At 43.7% G+C, this 20,903-nt stretch overlaps 1 protein-coding gene across 1 annotated transcript in view; it reads left to right on the forward strand.

The window, feature by feature from the left end:
* LOC126982679 (BRISC and BRCA1-A complex member 2-like) overlaps positions 1 to 20,903 on the forward strand; it is a 187,082-nt gene that overhangs the window by 6,020 nt on the left and 160,159 nt on the right. The window lies entirely within an intron of this gene.

The raw sequence follows: 20,903 nt of genomic DNA on the forward strand, positions 1-20,903 counted from the left end.
TTCTTAAGGTCAAAGAGGGGGTCAGTCGGGTTCTAATGAGTGTTTCTTCAGGTTCATGGTACAGAGGAAGGGTCAAACTACCGCCAGGGTCATGAAAGTACTGCTGAAAATGCCCACAACTCCTAGGAAAGCCTTGTCCATTAGGTGTTCTTGGGCAACGAAATGTCTTGTATTACGATCCTTAAACATTTCGGCGCCCAAGCACACACATTTGACAAGGCTTTCGTAGGAGTTGTGTGCATGTCCAGGGTGGGTAGTTTAATGACCCTGGTGGCAGTTTGACCCCTCTTTTGTACCGTGAACCTAAAAACATGCACTACAACCCGACTGATCTCCTTTTTGACCTTTGGAAATTGTTGATGTGAGAGGTGGAGGCGTCTGAAAATACCGGATAACGGGGACGGAATTCGATGAGAAACTGACCTACGTGAAGGGAAGCCAAGTAGCGCGGCACGTTGGTTATTTGCTTCGGAAAGTGCGAATTCATTTAGTGCGATTTCTTCCGTCCACCGATTCTCGCGATAGTCGAGATTCTGCTGGATTGTCTTTGCAGCGGGATCTCTCTGCTCCTCTTCCTTGTTCTTTTGCCCCATTTTCACCTCATCCCTAGCTTTTCACTTTTCCCTCCTCCTTTAAGTGTCCTTGTTCTTACACTTTAGTTATTTCAGTTCAGTTCAGTAGTTTTTTTTTTTTTTTTTGGGGGGGGGGCTTTCATAATTCCGTGGGGAAAGAAAATGTCGAGTTTCTTCTCCCATTTCTACCTTCTGTTTAGTTTCTCTTCGTTATTCCTTTGACTCTCTTTGTTCTTACATTTAAGTTATTTTGGGGTGAGGTACTTTTCTTAATTTGGGGCTTTCATAATTCCGTGGGGGAAGGAAAATGTCGAGTAGCTTCAATGTCGGGGAGCAACGCCCTCGCTCCTGCCATGCTCCCGCCCAGCGTTGTCAAATTATCGTACTCATCACATTTCATTTTCGTAGTTGCTGACCGACAACTATAACAACAAAGAACGAAAAACATCAATATTCAACAGTTTTAGCACTAACTCTGATTTTCTCACGTTACTTGTGTAGGTACGAGAGTTTGAGGCATAAAAATGATAGATACGATATGTGGTTAATACGATAATTTGGCGACGCTGCTCCCGCCTCGCTTCTCACGCAAGGCTTCGGACGCCCCGTGGATTACCGCCTTGATTTGGGGTGGCACTTATGTTCACTAAGGGGGTCACATTCAAATTCAAATATTTATTAGAACAGTGTGGGGGAAGGTACAGAGAGGGGGGTGGGCGTACATACAAAGATAAATATCAATACACATCCATCTATATAAGAACATAAGAACACAAGAACATAGGGAAACTGCAAGAGGCCACAAAGAGGGAAAGCGAGGGAAAACAGAGGTAAAGGAGGAGGTAGAAGGCAGCCGGGCGGAATCGGCACTGCTATTTGCGTTTTCGGCTAGTAACGTTTTAGCTGAAGAAATTGAAATGCAAAGAAAAAAACATGTTTCCGCGATTACTGTGTTATTTTGGGCGGCATTGACGTCCACTAGTTAGGGTAGTAATGTTTTAGCCAAAGTATCTGAAATGAAAAAAAAAACATAAACAAAACAGATTTTCGTGGATTACCGCCTTATTTTGGGTGGCACTTATGTCCACTAGTTAGGGTAGTAATGTTTTAGCCAAAGTATCTGAAATGCAAAAAAGAAAGTAAGTTTGCATGATTACCGCCTTGTTTGGGGTGGCGTGCATATTTACTAGTCGGGGAGTAATATTTTAGCTAAGATACTTAAAATGCAAAGAAAAAACAGGTTCCCGAGGTTCATTCTTCGAAGAGAGGAGACAAGCATTTCATTTGGTTAAAGAAAGCTCGTCGAGGAAACCTTTGTCGTTCAAGCTTGCTGTTCTTGGCGCTGTCGAGAGCCTGGCGCGCCACTCTGCCTTTGAGGATGCAGGATGTCCCGTTTCAATGCTGCAGCTCGGGGCGGCGGCAGCTCGACGCATCGTGTACGCCTCCTTCACTCGCACCAGCGCCTCGAGGGAGTGTATCGAAGTAGTCACTCGCGTCACAGCGGCTCCAGCGCGGCGTGTGTGTCATGGGAGGGAGGGTCGGCACACTGGCCTTGAACTTGCGAGCTTCTAAGCCAAGCGTAGTTGAGCTGGCAGTGGTGTTGTGTGACCGTATCCCCGCCGCACCCAATAACAGGTTTACCGCTCCGCAGCCACAAACATCAGGTACACGTAACGCTCGGTGGAAACATTTGAAGAGTTGCTTGTTTGCTTCTGTACTCTAAAGATATTTGTTAACATACGTTCCTCCACTTGTATAATATTCTGTATTCTCTCGTCCTCTTTCTATACCCCTCTCATTGCTTTCGCTTTCATTATCGCTTACCAGGCGTTTCAGGTGTTCGGGAGCTGCTTAACAGATAGCCTACAGTGTCCGCTCTCCTCTCTCTCTACTCATTCGTCTCTTAATACTGATACTAATACCAATGCTAATACTAATACTAATACTATCAATACTAATACTATCAATACTAATACTAATACTATCAATACTAATACTAATACTATCAATACTAATAATAATACTATCAATACTAATACTAATCATAATCACCAAAAGTCCTCAAAAACTGTAGAATACCCTGTGGACGCCTGACGATTACTATGATAAATATTGATCTGGCGGATTTCTGAATACTCGCGATGATGGACACAAAGGAGAGAACGAGGTATGCTGTGCGCGGAAGTTCACAAATCACATGAGGGTATTTTGTGCTTGTTTCAGTGACGTCGGCAAGGCTAGCAACGTAGACATCCTCGTCCCTGGTCGTGTACAAAACATTGGTCTTAAGTCGCTATTCTCAGCCGCCTCCGCTTCTCACATCGACTGTTTCCAGTGCCCCGACAGAAGGAGTTTAACCCGGTAGCAGCGACGGGCCAAATTTGTGGCTTTACCGTGTACCAGCGATGGGCCAAATTTGTGGCTTTACCGTGTACCAGCGATGGGCCAAATTTATGGCTTTACCGTGTACCAGCGATGGGCCAAATTTGTGGCTTTACCGTGTACCAGCGATGGGCCAAATTTCTGCCATGATATAAACCTCATAAAATAGATGATGCATAAACTGATCACATATACGTTAATATATATTTTGAAATGGTTTGCGTGAGTGATGATTCTTTCTCATTATTTTACTTAGAGGGGCCTTTAACCTAACCCAACTTAACCTAACCTAAGAAACATTCAATCTTTCCCAGGATCCACCAATATGATTCAGCCTTTCCCAGCATCCACCAATATGATTCAGCCTTTTCCAGCATTCACCAATATGATTCAGCCTTTCCCAGCATCCACCAAAATGATTCAACCTTTCCCAGCATCCACCAATATGATTCAGCCTTTCCCAGCATCCACCAATATGATTCAGCCTTTCCCAGGATCCACCAATATGATTCAGCCTTTCCCAGCATCCACCAATATGATTCAGCCTTTCCCAGCATTCACCAATATGATTCAGCCTTTCCCAGCATCCACCAATATGATTCAGCCTTTCCCAGCATCCACCAATATGATTCAGCCTTTCCCAGCATCCACCAATATGATTCAGCCTTTCCCAGCATCCACCAATATGATTCAGCCTTTCCCAGCATCCACCAATATGATTCAGCCTTTCCCAGCATCCACCAATATGATTCAGCCTTTCCAGCATCCACAAATATGATTCAGCCTTTCCCAGCATCCACCAATATGATTCAGCCTTTCCCAGCATCCACCAATATGATTCAACCTTTCCCAGCATCCACCAATATGATTCAGCCTTTCCCAGCATCCACCAATATGATTCAGCCTTTCCCAGCATCCACCAATATGATTCAGCCTTTCCCAGCATCCACCAATAAGACAGCCTTTCCCAGCTTCCACCAATATGATTTAACCTTTCTCAGCATCCAGCAATATAATATAACCGTTCCCAGCAACCACCAATTTAGTTTAGCCTTTCCCAGCATCCACCAATATGATTTAACCTTTCCCAGCATCCACCAATATGATTCAGCCTTTCCCAGCATCCACCAATATGATTCAACCTTTCCCAGCATCCACCAATATGATTCAGCCTTTCCCAGCATCCACCAATATGATTCAGCCTTTCCCAGCATCCACCAATATGATTCAGCCTTTCCCAGCATCCACCAAAATGATTCAACCTTTCCCAGCATCCACCAATATGATTCAGCCTTTCCCAGCATCCACCAATATGATTCAGCCTTTCCCAGCATCCACCAATATGATTCAGCCTTTCCCAGCATCCACCAATATGATTCAGCCTTTCCCAGCATCCACCAATATGATTCAACCTTTCCCAGCATCCACCAATATGATTCAGCCTTTCCCAGCATCCACCAATATGATTCAGCCTTTCCCAGCATCCACCAATATGATTCAGCCTTTCCCAGGATCCACCAATATGATTCAGCCTTTCCCAGCATCCACCAATATGATTCAGCCTTTCCCAGCATCCACCAATATGATTCAGCCTTTCCCAGCATTCACCAATATGATTCAGCCTTTCCCAGCATCCACCAATATGATTCAGCCTTTACCAGCATCCACCAATATGATTCAGCCTTTCCAGCATCCACATATATGATTCAGGCTTTACCAGCATACACCAATTTGATTCAGCCTTTCCCAGCATCCACCAATATGATTCAGCCTTTCCCAGCATCCACCAATGTGATTCAGCCTTTCCCAGCATCCACCAATATGATTCAGCCTTTCCCAGGATCCACCAATATGATTCAGCCTTTCCCAGCATCCACCAATATGATTCAGCCTTTCCCAGCATTCACCAATATGATTCAGCCTTTCCCAGGATCCACCAATATGATTCAGCCTTTCCCAGCATCCACCAATATGATTCAGCCTTTCCCAGCATCCACCAATATGATTCAGCCTTTCCCAGCATCCACCAATATGATTCAACCTTTCCCAGCATCCACCAATATGATTCAGCCTTTCCCAGCATCCACCAATATGATTCAGCCTTTCCCAGCATCCACGAGTCGTATGCATTCTACGTTAGACAGGATATGGGGTTTGATTGTGGACTGGGCAGCGATGTTAACTGGATAAGGAAGGGAAAGAGAGGAGAGACATATTATATTCCAAGCTAACGTTTAGTCTAGCGAAGTCCCTCCTTAGAAAGCGGGGCCTCAACTCTACGGTCTTTGCTATCCGATGTTCACTACTCGGTGGGGCTGTATATTTCATTGTTTATCTTTTATTATCATTATTTTTGTGTTGTTGGTGTTTATATATGGTTGTTATTGTTATAGTAATAGTAGTAGTAGTAGTAGTAGTAGTAGTAGTAGAAGTAGTAGTAGTAGTAGTAGTAGTAGTAGTAGTATTTGTAGTATTTGTAGTAGTAGTAGAAGTAGTTTGTTTGTAATTGTTGTTCTTTTTCTTCTTGTTCTTCTTCTTGTTCTTATTGATTTTTTTACGGTAAAGGAGGTTAACATCGGGAAAATAAAATTGGGAAAATATTACTACTTCTTTAAAGATGAGAAAAAGAAGAAGAAGAAGAAGATAAAGAAATGGAAAACGTAAAAATATTGAATTCGAAAGGAGCATTTGTAGTTGGCATTGTGTGTGTGTGTGTGCGTGTGTGTGTGTATGTGTGTGTGTGTGTGTGTGCAGTTCAATAGTATATCACCAAGGGCAAGACAAGCCGGAGAAGTGACGAAAGAGGACGAAGAAGAAAGAAAGAAAGAAAGAAAGAGAAAGAAAAAAAAACGCACACGCATCAGGATTTTTAACACACGAGCCGACTCTTGGAGGGGGGAGGGGGGGAGGAGGGGGGAGGAGGGGGGAGGGCGCAGGTCAGGCAGTCACTTCCCGTAGGTCCGTGAACCCGCCTTGAACCTCGGCAGCCCTCGGTGACTCATTGCGGCGGGTGGATTTGCCTAACGTGAAGTGGGCTAGTGGCTCTACGCACGCACGCACGCACGCACAGACCCCTCTCTCCCCTCCCCTACCCCCACCACCACACACACAACATCATCATCATCGTCATCATCATTATCATCTTTACCTCGTCTCCATTTTCCTCCCTTCCCGTTTTGCGCTCCTCTTCCTTCTCTTCTCTCTTCCTGTTTCACTATTTTTTCCTTCATTTTCCTCCTCTACACTTCCTTTAGTCCTTCTCCCTCTCCTCCTCCCCCCATCTCTTCCATTCCTCCTCCTCTTCTTCCTTCTTCCACTTCTCCACTTTTCCTCCTCTTCCTCATCATCATCATCTTCCTCTTCTTTCCTCCCCTTCACCTTATTCAGCTCTCTTCTCTACACACACACACACACACACACACACACACACACACACACACACACACACACACACACACACACACACACACACACACACACACACTCACGTAACTTACTAATGGCACTTTCCCTCCTTGTTAATCTCCTTCTCTCACTTAGCCCTCCTTCTCCCCCTCTTCACTAAGCGGACCTCTTACGAAAGCCACCCTTCTGAAAGCCCTCAATTCCCTCCTCTTACGTGGGCCTCTTGCACCTCTTGAATTGTCTCTCTCTCTCTCTGCCTCTCGCCAAGTCACTCATCTTTTCCTCTTCTCTAAACATCTCTCACTCTTCTCTTCCTCTTCTATATAATGTCTCGCACTCTTTTTTCACCCTTTTTCTCTTCTCCAAATGGCTTTCACTCTCCTCGAACTACTTCTCTTTTCCTCTTCTCTAATCTGCTCGCACTCTTCTCATATCGCTCTTCTTTTCCTCTTCTCCGGCGACTCTCACTCTCCTCGACCCACTAATCTTTTCCTCTTCTCTAATCTGCTCGCACTCTTCTCATATCACTCTTCTTTTCCTCTTCTCCGGCGACTCTCACTCTCCTCGACCCACTAATCTTTTCCTCTTCTCTAATCTGCTCGCACTCTTCTCATATCACTCTTCTTTTCCTCTTCTCCGGCGACTCTCACTCTCCTCGACCCACTATTCTTTCCCTCTTCTCTAAACGTTTCTTATGCTCCTCAAACCCCTCATCTTTAGCTCTTCTCTAAACGGCTTGTACTCTCCTCAGATCCCTTATCTTCTCTAAGCGACTTTCACTCACTGTCCCCCAAGTTCCTCATCTTCTCTTTAAATGGCTCTCCCCCAATCCCACTTTCATCATCGTCTTTTCTAGTGCGTCGTGAAAGAACAGGGTCAATACTCAATCGCTTCATGGCAAGGGGCATTGGCAACAAGAAAATCTGCTCTGAAGGTCTCGGCCACGGGTCTTGCTTGCTTGTGGATCCGTAAAAGGCGTTGACTATACTGGACGGTGCGGTAACACTGTCTTCAGGGTCACTGGCGATGCTCAAAATAGCGTCTCAGATCATGGATGCGGCTTGCTCTGCTTTTGGTCTTGTCACTGAGCACAGGCAGATGACCTTGGAATGTATTACAGAACTTATATATAGGAAGAGCTTGGGAATTCTAAGCATGCTATACAATCCTAATAGCTTTCAAAATGCAAATAGGATCAAGGACTTTGCTTTGGTGTTGTGATCTTATTCTTGGCATTAAACTCAGGAAGATGAACTTGGAGTGTATTACAGAACATACATATAGGAAGAGCTTGGGGATTCTAAGCATGCTATACAATCCTAATAGCTTTCAAAATACATATAGGATCAAGTACGTTGTCTTCTCCTCCTCCTCCTCCTCCTCCTCCTCCTCCTCCTCCTCCTCCTCCTCCTCCTCCTTCTCCTCTTCCTCATCCTCCCTTCTACCTATCTCCTCCTCCTCCTCCTCCTCTTCCTCCTCCTCCTCGGTTACTCTTTTTTTTTTCTTTCCTGTTGACCTACTATTTAGTTTCTCCTTTCCTCCCTCCTCCTCCTCCTCCTCCTCCTCCTCCTCCTCCTACTACTACTACTACTACTACTACTACTACTACTACTACTACTACTACTACTACTACTACTACTACTCTCTCCACATGAAGCCCACTTTCCTGTTCCGCTGCATACCTCGTTATGTATGTACCCAAAAAAGATAAGAGAGAGAGAGAGAGAGAGAGAGAGAGAGAGAGAGAGAGAGAGAGAGAAATCGATTAGAGGAAAGTTTATATAGGAAGGAATGTGTGTGTGTGTGTGTGTGTGTGTGTGTGTGTGTGTGTGTGTGTGTGTGTGTGTGTGTGTTACGACAAGCAAGCCAAAGGAGTGCAAGGTTGGCGGGGCAGCGACGTAACGCCAAATCCCGGTATGGAAAGTAAATCCGTACCTGGTGGGGAGACTTAAGCGGACTGGATAACACTCATTGATACGACCTGAAGGAGAAAGGAAGGAAGGGGCTGAGGTACACGACTGTTCCTTCCCTCTCTCCCCCTTCTCCATCTCTCCCTTTCTCCCTTCCCCCCCCATCTTCTCTTCTGTCTTCTCCTCCTTTTCATCCTCTCTCCTCTCCCTCCTCTCCTCCTTATCTTCTCTTCCTCCTCTTCATCCTGTTTATCCTCTCTCCTCTCCCTCCCCCCCTCTTTATCTTCTCTTCCTCCTGTTTATCCTCTCTCCTCTCCTTCCTCTCCTCTTTATCCTCGTCTTCTCCTGCCCCCATCTTCTCTTCTTCCTCCTCCTCTTCATCCTCTCTTCTCCTTCCTCCCCTCTTTATCCTCGGTTCCTCCTGCCTCCATCTTCTCTTCTCTTCCTCCTCTTTCTCCTTTTCATCCTCTCTTCTCATTCCTCCTCCCTTTATCCTCGTTTTCTCCTGCCCCTCATCTTCTTTTCTTCCTTTTCCTTTTCTTTCTCGCCCTCTTTATTTCCGTTTTCTCCTCCTCTTCTTCACGTTGGTCTTTCTCTTCTTTTTCTGTATAATTTTCTGCCATGCATTTTCGCCTTTGCCTTGTCTCTTTTTCCTTTTTCTCTCCTCCGCCTCTCCCTCTCTCTCCCCTGGTATTTCCCTCCCCTTCTCTCCTCCTCTCAAGTTTGCATCTCTTAATTTATAACTCGATTTTACATTCCAGTTTTGTTGTCATGTATTTCCCCTCTCCCGGTGGATATAGGGTGTCTTGTGTGCGTACGCCTGGGTGCTGGTGCTGGCGTGTCCTTATCTCCCTTTTCCCAACACGGCCTTCCCCCTTAACCGTTCCTTCCTCAGCCAGTAAGCACCGTAGGCCCACGTCAGCCCGGGGAATTAAGTGTTGTATGGTGCCCTTGTATTTGTACCCCGGGGTGTTGCTGCTGGCTTGTCCTTATCTCCTCCCCTACCCTCTTCGGCCAGTAAGCACCATAGTCTCACGTCAGCTCGGTGGATTAAGTGTTGTAGAATGTTGGGTCCGTAAGCGGTTTGCGGGGGATGAACCGCTTGGCGACTGACGTAAAAAGTTAAACAGAGGAAGACTTCCGTGGAGGGCGCTCAGTCAGTCAGGTGAGCTCACGTCACCAGCCACCTCGTGCACTAATTAGATATCACAGGTGGAGGTGGGAGGGTAGGGGAGGAAGGGCTGGGAGAGGAGAGTGGAGAGGGAAGGGAAGGAAGGGGTGGGAGAGGAGAGTGGGAAGGGAAGGGAAGGAAGGGGTGGGAGAGGAGAGTGGGAAGGGAAGGGAAGGAAAGGGTGGGAGAGGAGAGTGGGAAGGGAAGGGAAGGAGTTAGGGGTAAGGGGAAGGGAAGGAGAAGGGTGGAAGGGGAAGGAGAGGAGAGTGGATGGGTGGATGGGGAAGAGAAGGAGAGGGGGGTGGATGGGTGGATGGGGAAGAGAAGGAGAGGAGGGTGGAAGAGGAAGGGGTGGATATGGAAGGGAGAAGAGGAGGGTGGAGAGGGAAGGTGAGAAGGATGGAGGTAGGGAGAAGGGGAGGGTGGAAAGGGAGGAGAGAGGAAGGGAGGAGGAGTGGGTCAGAGAACGAGGAAGGAAATGTGTTGAAGGCCAAGGGAAGGACAGACCAAGAAGTGTTACCTGGAAGAGAAGATTGGTGTCAGGTGTATTAGTGTTGTTGTTGTTGTTGTTGTTATTTTTTTCTTCATCTTCTCCTTCTCCTTGTTCTTCTTGTTTTTGTACTTGTTCTTGTTCTTCTTCTTCATCTTCTCCTCCTTCTCCTTGTTCTTCTTGTTTTTGTACTTGTTCTTGTTCTTCTTCATCTTCTCCTTCTTCTTGTTATTGTTCTTCTTCATCTCCTTCTTCTTATTCTTGTTCTTCTTCTATCCCAACCTAACCTAACCTTATCTAACCTTCACTATCTTAACCCAACCCAACCTAAACCCAAACTTGACATAACCTTCACTAACCTAACCCAACCTAACCTTATCTAACCTTCACTATCTTAACCCAACCCAACCTAAACCCAAACTTAACATAACCTTTACTAACCTAACCTAACCTAACCTAACCTAACCTTATCTAACCTTCACTATCTTAACCCAACCCAACCTAAACCCCAACTTAACATAACATTCACTAACCTAACCTAACCTAAAACCGGGCCGGGTGCCGAAGACTGCTGCTACAGTTTAGAAATATACGTCTTGGCAGCCACCCCTTCCTCCATGGCTTCGAGGAACAATGTATTAGGGGAAGGGGAAGGGTTGGGGGGTCGGATATTGCGTCAGCTTAGTAAGTAACGCGTTTTGTTTGTTTTCTTTGCTCTGTTCTGCTTCCACAATGCTTTTGTAACATACGGCGAAGGGCTGGGTAGTGAAGTGTAGCGCTTGTTGAGCTGTCTTGGGGTCGTTCTGGGAGAGTTTGTTGAGGGTATGAAATAGAGATAGAGGGAGGTTGAAAGAGGTGAAGAGAAATACATAGGCCTCACACCAACACAATACACAGCGCACACACACACACACACACACACACACACACACACTCAAGCACAAACAACCCCCTCCCTCCCACACACAAACACATACAACCCCCCACCCACATAAACACTCGCAAATAGTACACAGAATGATAATTAGATGGATAGATAGATAGTTATTTTGATCGATAACGTGATAAGTAGTGAGAGAGAGAGAGAGAGAGAGAGAGAGAGATGGGAATTCATACCACATAATATAGAAAATCAAACCAGAGAGAGAGAGAGAGAGAGAGAGCATTGCCCTAAGTTTGATAAGATATAAGAAGGGTGTGTGAGCTCGTCGTTTCCTCTTGTACACAGCAGTAAACAATATTGGTGTCGACTAGATAACCTCATAACCTCCTAAAACTACTGGTTATGAGGAACTCGATCTAACTCTAACCGATCATGAAACCAAGGAAATTTGTGGGTCCATATATTCTGAAACGTCTCGGGCTCCCATTGCGACGGTTTCCCAAGGCCACCGAGATTAACCGGGTGTTCATGAGTGTGTTTGTCCCGTTGAGGAAGCAGGAGTCGTGTACAGCTGCCACCAGGGTCACCAAACACTGCATGCATGAAAACCCCCGCGACTTCTACCAGAGGCTTTCCAAACACGGGGATCTGAGGTGCCGAGCCGATTGGGAATAAGTCCTTTGGTCATGAGTGTGTTCCTATCTGGCAACTGTGGCGGTGAGATGTTACCAGACAAACTACTATTATAATTCCCATGGTAACTCTGTGCTTCACATTACTATATAACATACGCTAAGGCAGTACCAAGGAATATAGGTTTGTATTATCAGACTCCTCCGCCTCTCACATCAACTATTTCCAAAGTCCAAAACGGAGATCAGTAGTGTGTGTGTGTGTGTGTGTGTGTGTGTGTGTGTGTGTGTGTGTGTGTGTGTGTGTACATAACCTGTCCTCGTCATGTACTACGCCTTGCAGCTTAATTGAAGGCATTTATTACTCCAAGCATTCTGTGGCTATCGATATCGTCCATTATTTGCCCTATTTTTACGTCCCTATTACAAACACTTGATAGATAGATAGCGAGTTAATTAGTTAGAAAGCTAGTTAGATGACTGGTTAGTATAGTTAGTTAGTTAGTTGGTTGATTGATTGGTTAGATATTTAGTAAGGTAATTTAGTAAGGTGATTGATTGGATAGATTCATAGTTAACTGGTTGATTGGATAAATAGATAGTTAGTGAATTAGTTAGTTAGTTAGTTGGTTGATTGATTGGTTAGATAGTTAGTTAGTTAGTAAGGTGATTGATTGGATAGATTCATAGTTAGTTGATTGATTGGATAAATAGATAGTTAGTGAATTAGTTAGTTAGTTAGTTGATTGGTTAGATAGTTAGTATAGCCAGTCATCCAGTTAGTCAGTCAGTCAGTCAGTCAGTCAGTCAGTCAGTCAGTTAGTCAGTTAGTACGGCTTGACCATTCCCGTGAGATCAGCTTCAAGATATGAGTATGCCATAAACCATTCCCCTGCGAGCATGCCATCAACAACTTTCTTTTACTGGTTAATCAACAGCTACATGAACCCAGCATTTCAACTTCCCTTCCTAGTAATGGTGTGACGCAAGTTTAACACGAAAAAAAAAAAAGAGTGATTTGAAGCGAAGGATGTGGATGTGATTTATCTATTCCCTTGAACTGCTTCCCTTACTGTTGAAAAAAAGAACGTAGACGAAAACATTAAAAGCGACCACGTATTTTTGTATTAATAAGCCGCGAAATAATAAAAAAAAATAATAATTGGTAGTGAAGGATGAGAAATTAAACAAGACTTTTTATTGGTTTGATTTATCTTTGCCCTTGAGCTGCTTCCTTTACTTAAAAAAAAAAAAAGAACGTAGACGAAAACATTAAAAGCGAAATAATAAAAAAAAAGTAATTGGTAGTGAAGGATTTGGAATTAAACAAGACTTTTTGTTGTTTTGATTTATCTTTGCCCTTAAGCTGCTTCCCTTACTTAAAAAAAAAACATCTAAGACGGAAAACAGATTAGAAGCGACCACGTATTTTTTTTATTTATTTGTAAGCCACGAAATAATAAAAAAAAGTAATTGCAAGTGATGGATGTGGAATTCGATCTTGTTTTGTTTGTTTGTTGTCATTTTTTGCCCTTGAGCTGCTTCCCTTACTTAAAAAAAACAACGAAGACGGAAAACAGATTAGAAGCGACCACGTTTTTTTTTTTTTTTTTGTAAGCCACGAAATAATAAAAAAAAAGTAATTGCAAGTGATGGATGTGGAATTCGATCTTTTTTTGTTTGTTTGTTGTCATTTTTTGCCCTTGAGCTGCTTCCCTTACTTAAAAAAAAAGAAGACGTAAAAACAGATGATAACCAACTACTGATTTTCCCATTGGTATAAACACACACTGATAATGAATTCCACCGAAGCAGCATCAGTCAGCCTCTTTAACCCGGTAGCTGCGGGGATCATATTTCTTAAAGGCCCCTCTATGCGAATTAATGAGAAAAAATTCACCACTCACGCCATAATACATAATACATAATACATACCAACGCTTTTGTAATCAGTTTATGCATCATCTTTTTTGGGAGGGGTTATATCATGGAAAGAATTTGGCCCGTTGTTGGTACACAGTAAAGCCACAAATTTGGCCCTTCGCTGGTAGACGATAAAGCCACAAATTTGGTCCATCGCTGGTACACAATAAAGCCACAAATTTGGTCCATCGCTGGTACACAATAAAGCCACAAATTTGGCCCTTCGCTGCTACCGGGTTAAAATGAACCTTGTTGCGTTTCACTATATTCCGCTTCCGTTTTTCCTTTATGATTCCGAATCCTCCTCCACTTCCTTTCATATCAATAACTGGTACTAAAGTGGAACCAGATTGTCGAGACCGTGTTGGCGTTGGTTTTCGGGGGTCCTTTCCTCCCCGCCGCTCCGCTACACAGTCTCAACACCTAGGTTGGTATTACGAGACACTTTACCATCTCACATCAGCTATTTCTAAAGGTCAAAGAGGGGATCAATTGGGGTCTAATGAGTGTTTCTTTAGGTTCACGGTACAGGAGAAGGGCTAAACTACCACCAGGGTCATAAAACTACTCCTGGAAATGCCCAAAACTCATACGAAAGCCTTGACAAATGTGTATACGTGGGTGAGGAAATGTTTAGCAATACGGCCCCTATATTTCTCCTTCCCATATGATACCTATAGCGAGCACCTCTCTCTCCCTCTCATATGTTACCTATAGATACGGAAGGAAAGGAAGGGAAGGACCAGCGGGAGCCAACGCCAAGCTGGTTCACTGTAACACCAAATTCTTCATGTCCCTATAACCGCATCTACCGTTTTGAGTTTATCGTTGTTCGCTCCATAATCTAAGTTGTCTAATACTGTAATTCCCGACTTTCTTTCATGGTTAATCATTGGGTTCGTAGCAGCGGGGGTCTTGATAACAGCTGGTGGTGGTGGTGGTGGGTAGGGGTCAGAGGGTTCAGGAGTTTCCAAGTGGTGTCACTGAATCGAGCAAGGAAAGGTTCGAGGTGTGTGTTGAGCCTCTCTGAATCCTGTTAGCGGGGCGGGGGGGTGAGTGTTGGAAGGTGGTTATTGTTGTTGTTGTTGTTTATAATGTTCTTGTTTACGTTGTTGCTGTTTATTGATTGCTCTCCTACTTGTTATTTACTATCATATTTACCATTATAATTATTTCCTTTCTACTATTCTACTTATACTAGATCCTATTTTACTTAATGTTATAATACTCGTGTAGATATTGATGCAATTTATAAACGTCGATTGAAGAGGATAGTTAGTTCCCTATAGTAGTAGTAGTAGTAGTAGTAGTTGTTGTAGTAGTAGTACTCCCATAAGTTTATCCTTTTTAACAATCTCTTCGTTCATGCAATCAGCAACAACAACAACAACAATAAATCCTACCGCAGAACACACACACACACACACACACACACACACACACACACACACACACACACACACAAGAAAAAAAATGTTTACAAATTAAGCATTCTTCTTCTTTTTCTTTTCATTTGGCAACGTCCATTCTCTCAATGTTTTATTCTGTATCTCTTTCTTAATCAGTCTTCAGGTGTGCGTTGATTAGGGGAACACCTGTGCGTTCTGCGTCCCTCTCTGGTGGTCGTCTCGTTATTTTTCTTCTTTCTTTGTTTTAGTTCTTGTTTTTCTAGTCTTCTTTTTCTTCTTCTTATTCCTCTTCGTTCTCGTCCTTGTCTTCCTTTTCGTCTTCGTCCACTTTTATTTATTTTTCTTCTACTTCTTCGTCTTCGTTTTCTTCATCTGCTTCGTCCCCATCTTCCTTTCTTTTTCTTCTTCTTCTTCTTCTTCGTTCTCGTCTTTGTCTTCCTTTTCGTCTTCGTCCACTTTTATTTATTTTTCTTCTACTTCTTCGTCTTCGTTTTCTTCATCTGCTTCGCCGCCATCTTCCTTTCTTTTTCTTCTTCTTTTTCATCTTCCCCTCCTCCTCCTCCTCCTCCTCCTCCTCTTCTTGTACTTCTTCATCTTCTTTCGTAACCTTTATAGTATGTGCTTGATAACGAATTGCTGTCACACGCCTGCAGTCCTTACTATTAAACCACCATTACCTTTGCCAGCCTTCCATTGGGGCCCTTAATTGTGTGACCTTGGTCCGCACGTGCTGGATAATTGGAATACCTTAACAGCACTTATCGCCCTGCCTGCCACCGCCTCAATCATCCCTGTGTGTTCTTTTCATTAGCTTAGTATACGCCCCATTGTTGTCTCTGTCCCACACACACACACACACACACACACACACACACCAATACCAATACAGGATCGTCGGTGTGCTAGTAATTGCTAAGCCGCCGCCACCACCACCTTAGGCTAGAGTGAACGAGTGCCATCGACCTCTCCTCCCTTCCACCGGCACTATACCTTATGAAACAGGCATCTGCTATTCTGTTTTTTTTCATCTTTCCTCTGATCGAAGTTTTTTTATAAGAGACACGCGTACCAAAGTCGCCTCTGTTATTAAGTTTGATTGGTAGCTATCTGCTCTCTGTTCCTCCTCTGTTCTCTTGGCAGGAGTAGCTTTGTTGAGGGTATCTCGTAACGTTATGTTCGCTCATTGCTCCGCGGGGCTCCTATATACAGGTTGACCCAATATAATCAAAGGGAAATTTGACCTCTCGCTCTCCATCTCACCCCCTCCCTTAAAAAAAAGCAAAGAAAGATAGTTCATAGGAGTGTTCATAGATGCTCAGTACATACATTCCTTCCTTCTTTGAATATTATTTTTTTTTCTTCCGTGAACTAACATAGCATAGTCAGCCTTTGTACCTGACTCTACAGAAAACAAAATCACGTACAGAAAACGCTTGGGTTCATAGTAGACTGTTATAAAGTTTACTGAAGGTGAAAATGCGGTATAAGAAAGTGAAGTTTGGGGCATACGCTGTAGCTGCGCGTGACCCCGGTGCTCATCTCCGTCGCATCAGCCCTTGAGCATGTGGCGGGCGAGAACCTATCACCCCGGGACACAGGGCCGGTGTGACATCCGCGTTACCACAGTTTAGCTTTCCAAGGTTTTCTCAGGAACCCATATTTCGACCAGCCCCCCAAAAAAGATGAAAAGCCAGGTTACCATTTCGAAGAGGGGCTGGGTTAATCATTTAATGTGGGCTAGCCTACCATATGAGGGAGGCTAGATTACTGTTTTAAAGAGGCTAGGTAAGTATTAGAAGAGGTAGGTTTCTTATTTCAAAAGGGAGTGAGGTGACTTGTATCAATCAATCATAATCACACTCTGTACTGCCTGGGGGTTGGGATGGCATGCTCCTCCCTTCTCCTTTGTTGTTTTACTTGCAACAATAAACTATCAATCAATCAATCAATCAATATTTGACATGGAGGAGTTTTGGGGATTTCCACGGGTAGGGTTTTTTTTTTTTTTTTTTTTTATTAACAACAAAGAAGACAGCACAAGGGCACAAAAAAAAACAATAAAAAAGCCCGCTACTCGCTGCGCCTGTAAAGAATCCAAAGAGGTAGCCGAAAGAGACCGTGGTGGTAGTATGACCCTTTACTGTACCAAGAACCTAAAAGACACCCATAAAAACCCGACAGATCTCCGTTTTGGACTTTGGAAATAGTTGATGTGAGAGGCGGAGGAGTCTGATAATACAAACCTATATTCCTTGTTACTGCCATAGCGTACGTTATATAGTAATGTGAAGCACAGAGTTACCATGGGAATTATAATAGTTTGTCTGGTAACATCTCACCGCCACAGTTGCCAGATAGGAACACGCTCGTGACCAAAGGACTTATTCTTAATCGTCTCGGCACCTTAGATCCCCGTGTTGGAAAAGCCTCTGGTAGAAGTCGCGGGGGTTTTCATGCAGTGTTTGGTGACCCTGGTGGTAGCTATACACGACTCCTGCGTCCTCAACGAGACAAACACACTCATGACCAAAGGACTTATTCTTAATCGTCTCGGCACCTCAGATCCCCGTGTTTGAAAAGCCTCTGGTAGAAGTCGCGGGGGTTTTCATGCAGTGTTTGGTGACCCTGGTGGCAGCTGTACACGACTCCTGCTTCCTCAACGGGACAAACACACTCATGAACACCCGGTTAATCTTCTCGGTGGCCTTGGGAAACCGTCGCAATGGGAGCCCGAGACGTTTCAGAATATATGGACCCACAAATTTCCCTGGTATCATGATCGGTTAGAGTTAGCCCGAGTTCCTCATAACCAGTAGTTTTAGGAGGTTATGAGGTTATCTAGTCGACACCGATATTGTTTACTGCTGTGTACAAGAGGAAACGACGAGGTCACGCACCCTTCTCATATCTTATCAAACTTAGGGCAATGCTCTCTCTCTCTCTCTCTCTCTCTCTCTCTCTCTCTCTCTCTCTCTCTCTCTCTCTCTCTCTCTCTCTCTCTCACAAGGACATACGATATAGCTGCGCGTGGCCTCGGTGCTCATCTCCGTGACATTAACAGAACACACAATTTCACGCGTTTCCTTTAAAGCCAATCGTTGTCCTTTTGCTGCTCTGGGATATGCTTTTTTTTTTTTTTTTTTTTTTTTACGGGCTGGGAATACCTAACCGCCCCCCATACACACACACACACACACACACACACACACACACACACACACACACACACACACACACAGACAGATAGACACCTCTATTTCATGATTCATTTTGTGTATTTTGCCTGTTCTTTTCTTTTAATCTACTCTTCTTCCGCTTTTGCCTTGTGTTGTTAGTCGTCGTTATTTTTTTTCATTATCTTTGTTACACTTAATGATTTGCTTCTATTTCTTTGTTTATTCATTTCTGTCCTCTATTCTTTTTTTTTGTCCTCTTTCTCCCGTCCCAACCTTGCTAGTCCTGTTTCCGAAGTCGGGGATGTTTGTTTCCATGTCATTTCTCAGCTTTTGTTTAGCATCAGCGCGTTACCTGCTCATCTTCTTAAGGCCATGGTTTCAGATATTGCTCAGGGTAAGACTGTAGCATGGTTGTGGGATGCATTTCCAGATTGCTATACTCTAAATATTGCTTGATGATCGTACTCAGAACATTGCTTGATATTATCGTACTCAGAACATTGCTTGATTATCATACTCGGAACATTGTTTGATATTATCGTACTCAGAACATTGCTTGATTATCATACTCGGAACATTGCTTGATATTATCGTACTCAGAACATTGCTTGATATTATCGTACTCAGAACATTGCTTGATATTATCGTACTCAGAACATTGCTTGATATTATCGTACTCAGAACATTGCTTGATATTATCGTACTCAGAACATTGCTTGATTATCACACTCGGAACATTGCTTGATATTATCGTACTCAGAACATTGCTTGATATTATTGTACTCAGAACATTGCTTGATTATCATACGCGGAACATTGCTTGATATTATCGTACTCAGAACATTGCTTGATTATCATACTCGGAACATTGCTTGATATTATCGTACTCAGAACATTGCTTGATATTATCGTACTCAGAACATTGCTTGATTATCATACTCGGAACATTGCTTGATATTATCGTACTCAGAACATTGCTTGATATTATTGTACTCAGAACATCGCTTGATTATCATACTCGGAACTTTGCTTGATATTATCGTACTCAGAACATTGCTTGATATTATCGTACTCAGAACATCGCTTGATTATCATACTCGGAACTTTGCTTGATATTATCGTACTCAGAACATTGCTTGATATTATCGTACTCAGAACATCGCTTGATTATCATACTCGGAACTTTGCTTGATATTATCGTACTCAGAACATTGCTTGATATTATCGTACTCAGAACATCGCTTGATTATCATACTCGGAACTTTGCTTGATATTATCGTACTCAGAACATTGCTTGATATTATCGTACTCAGAACATTGCTTGATATTATCGTACTCAGAACATCGCTTGATTATCATACTCGGAACTTTGCTTGATATTATCGTACTCAGAACATTGCTTGATATTATCGTACTCAGAACATCGCTTGATTATCATACTCGGAACATTGTTTGATATTATCGTACTCAGAACATTGCTTGATATTATCGTACTCAAAACGTCGCTTGATTATCATACTCGGAACATTGCTTGATATTATCGTACTCAGAACATCGCTTGATTATCATACTCGGAACATTGTTTGATATTATCGTACTCAGAACATTGCTTGATTATCGAACTCTGAACATTGCACTCATCGGTTTCTGCCCAAAAGCTCTCACCGACGGTATGGAATCAAACTTGTCATCCATAAATGATTGTTCTAGACGAGTGGAAAGAATAAATCAACATTAAATACGCTGATTTGACTGTCGTATTTAGGTATCGCGGTCGTGCACATGGGAACGCTGGTTATCTGTACCACAAAGACAACACATCTTGAAAGGGAACAAAACTTGCTGTTCGGGGGATGCGAAGAGGAAAAAGGAAGTAAATTGCGAACAATCAAAATTTTGTCAAGAAAGTGATATTTTGTCAAGGAATGAGAATTTTTTTATCTTTTTTTTTATGGAATAAGGAAAGTTAGAAGTTGTTTGATTTCTGGGCCTTGCAGCTTCTTGTCAGTATCCTGCCAAGTACTCCAGTGAATATTAGATAGCCTGGCCCGCAGCTTGTCGTTATCATGCCTATTGTCATACCCAGCTATGAAGTCCTTCTGGGCAGGGCTCTCACGAGGAATTCCCTCGCCGAAGCGCTGTTAACTTTCCCTTAATTATTGGACTAGTGTAAAAAATACTTATTCGCATTGTAAACTAATTATATCTCGACTGCGGAGCACACGAGAGCGTGTCGGAGTAGCTGCCATTGCGGGTTGAGGTTAGGAAGTGACTGGTGTCGTCAACCTCTGTCCGCTGACAACGTCGGAGAGCAACGTTGTCACGTGTTATGGACTTTTTACAATTAATTTTTTTTTACAACAAAGGAGGCAGCTCAAGGGCACAAAAAAAGGAAGCAATAATAAAAAAAAGCCCGCTACTCGCTGCTCCTAAAAAAAGAATCAAAAGAGGTGGCCGAAAGAGGGGTCAATTTCGGGAGGAGAGGTGTCCTGATACCCTTCTCTTGAAAGAGTTCAAGTCGTAGGCAGGAGGAAATACAGATGAAGGAAAATTGTTCCAGAGTTTACCAGCGTGAGGGATGAAAGAGTGAAGATGCTGGTTAACTCTTGCATAAGGGGTTTGGACAGTATAGGGATGAGCATGAGTAGAAAGTCGTGTGCAGCGGGGCCGCGGGAGGGGGGGAGGCATGCAGTTAGCAAGTTCAGAAGAGCAGTCAGCGTGGAAATATCGATAGAAGATAGAGAGGCAACATCGCGACCGAGTTTAAGAGGTAGAAGACTATCAGTTGGAGGAGGACAGCTGATGAGACGAAGAGCCTTAGACTCCACTCTGTCCAGGAGAGCTGTGTGAGTGGAGTACCCCCCACACGCGAGATGCATACACCATACGAGGGCGGACAAGGCTCCTGTATATGGATAGTAACTGCGCGGGGGAGAAGAACTGGCGGAGA

This window comes from Eriocheir sinensis, chromosome 51 (genome assembly GCF_024679095.1).
Source record: "Eriocheir sinensis breed Jianghai 21 chromosome 51, ASM2467909v1, whole genome shotgun sequence".
Lineage (NCBI taxonomy): Eukaryota > Metazoa > Arthropoda > Malacostraca > Decapoda > Varunidae > Eriocheir > Eriocheir sinensis.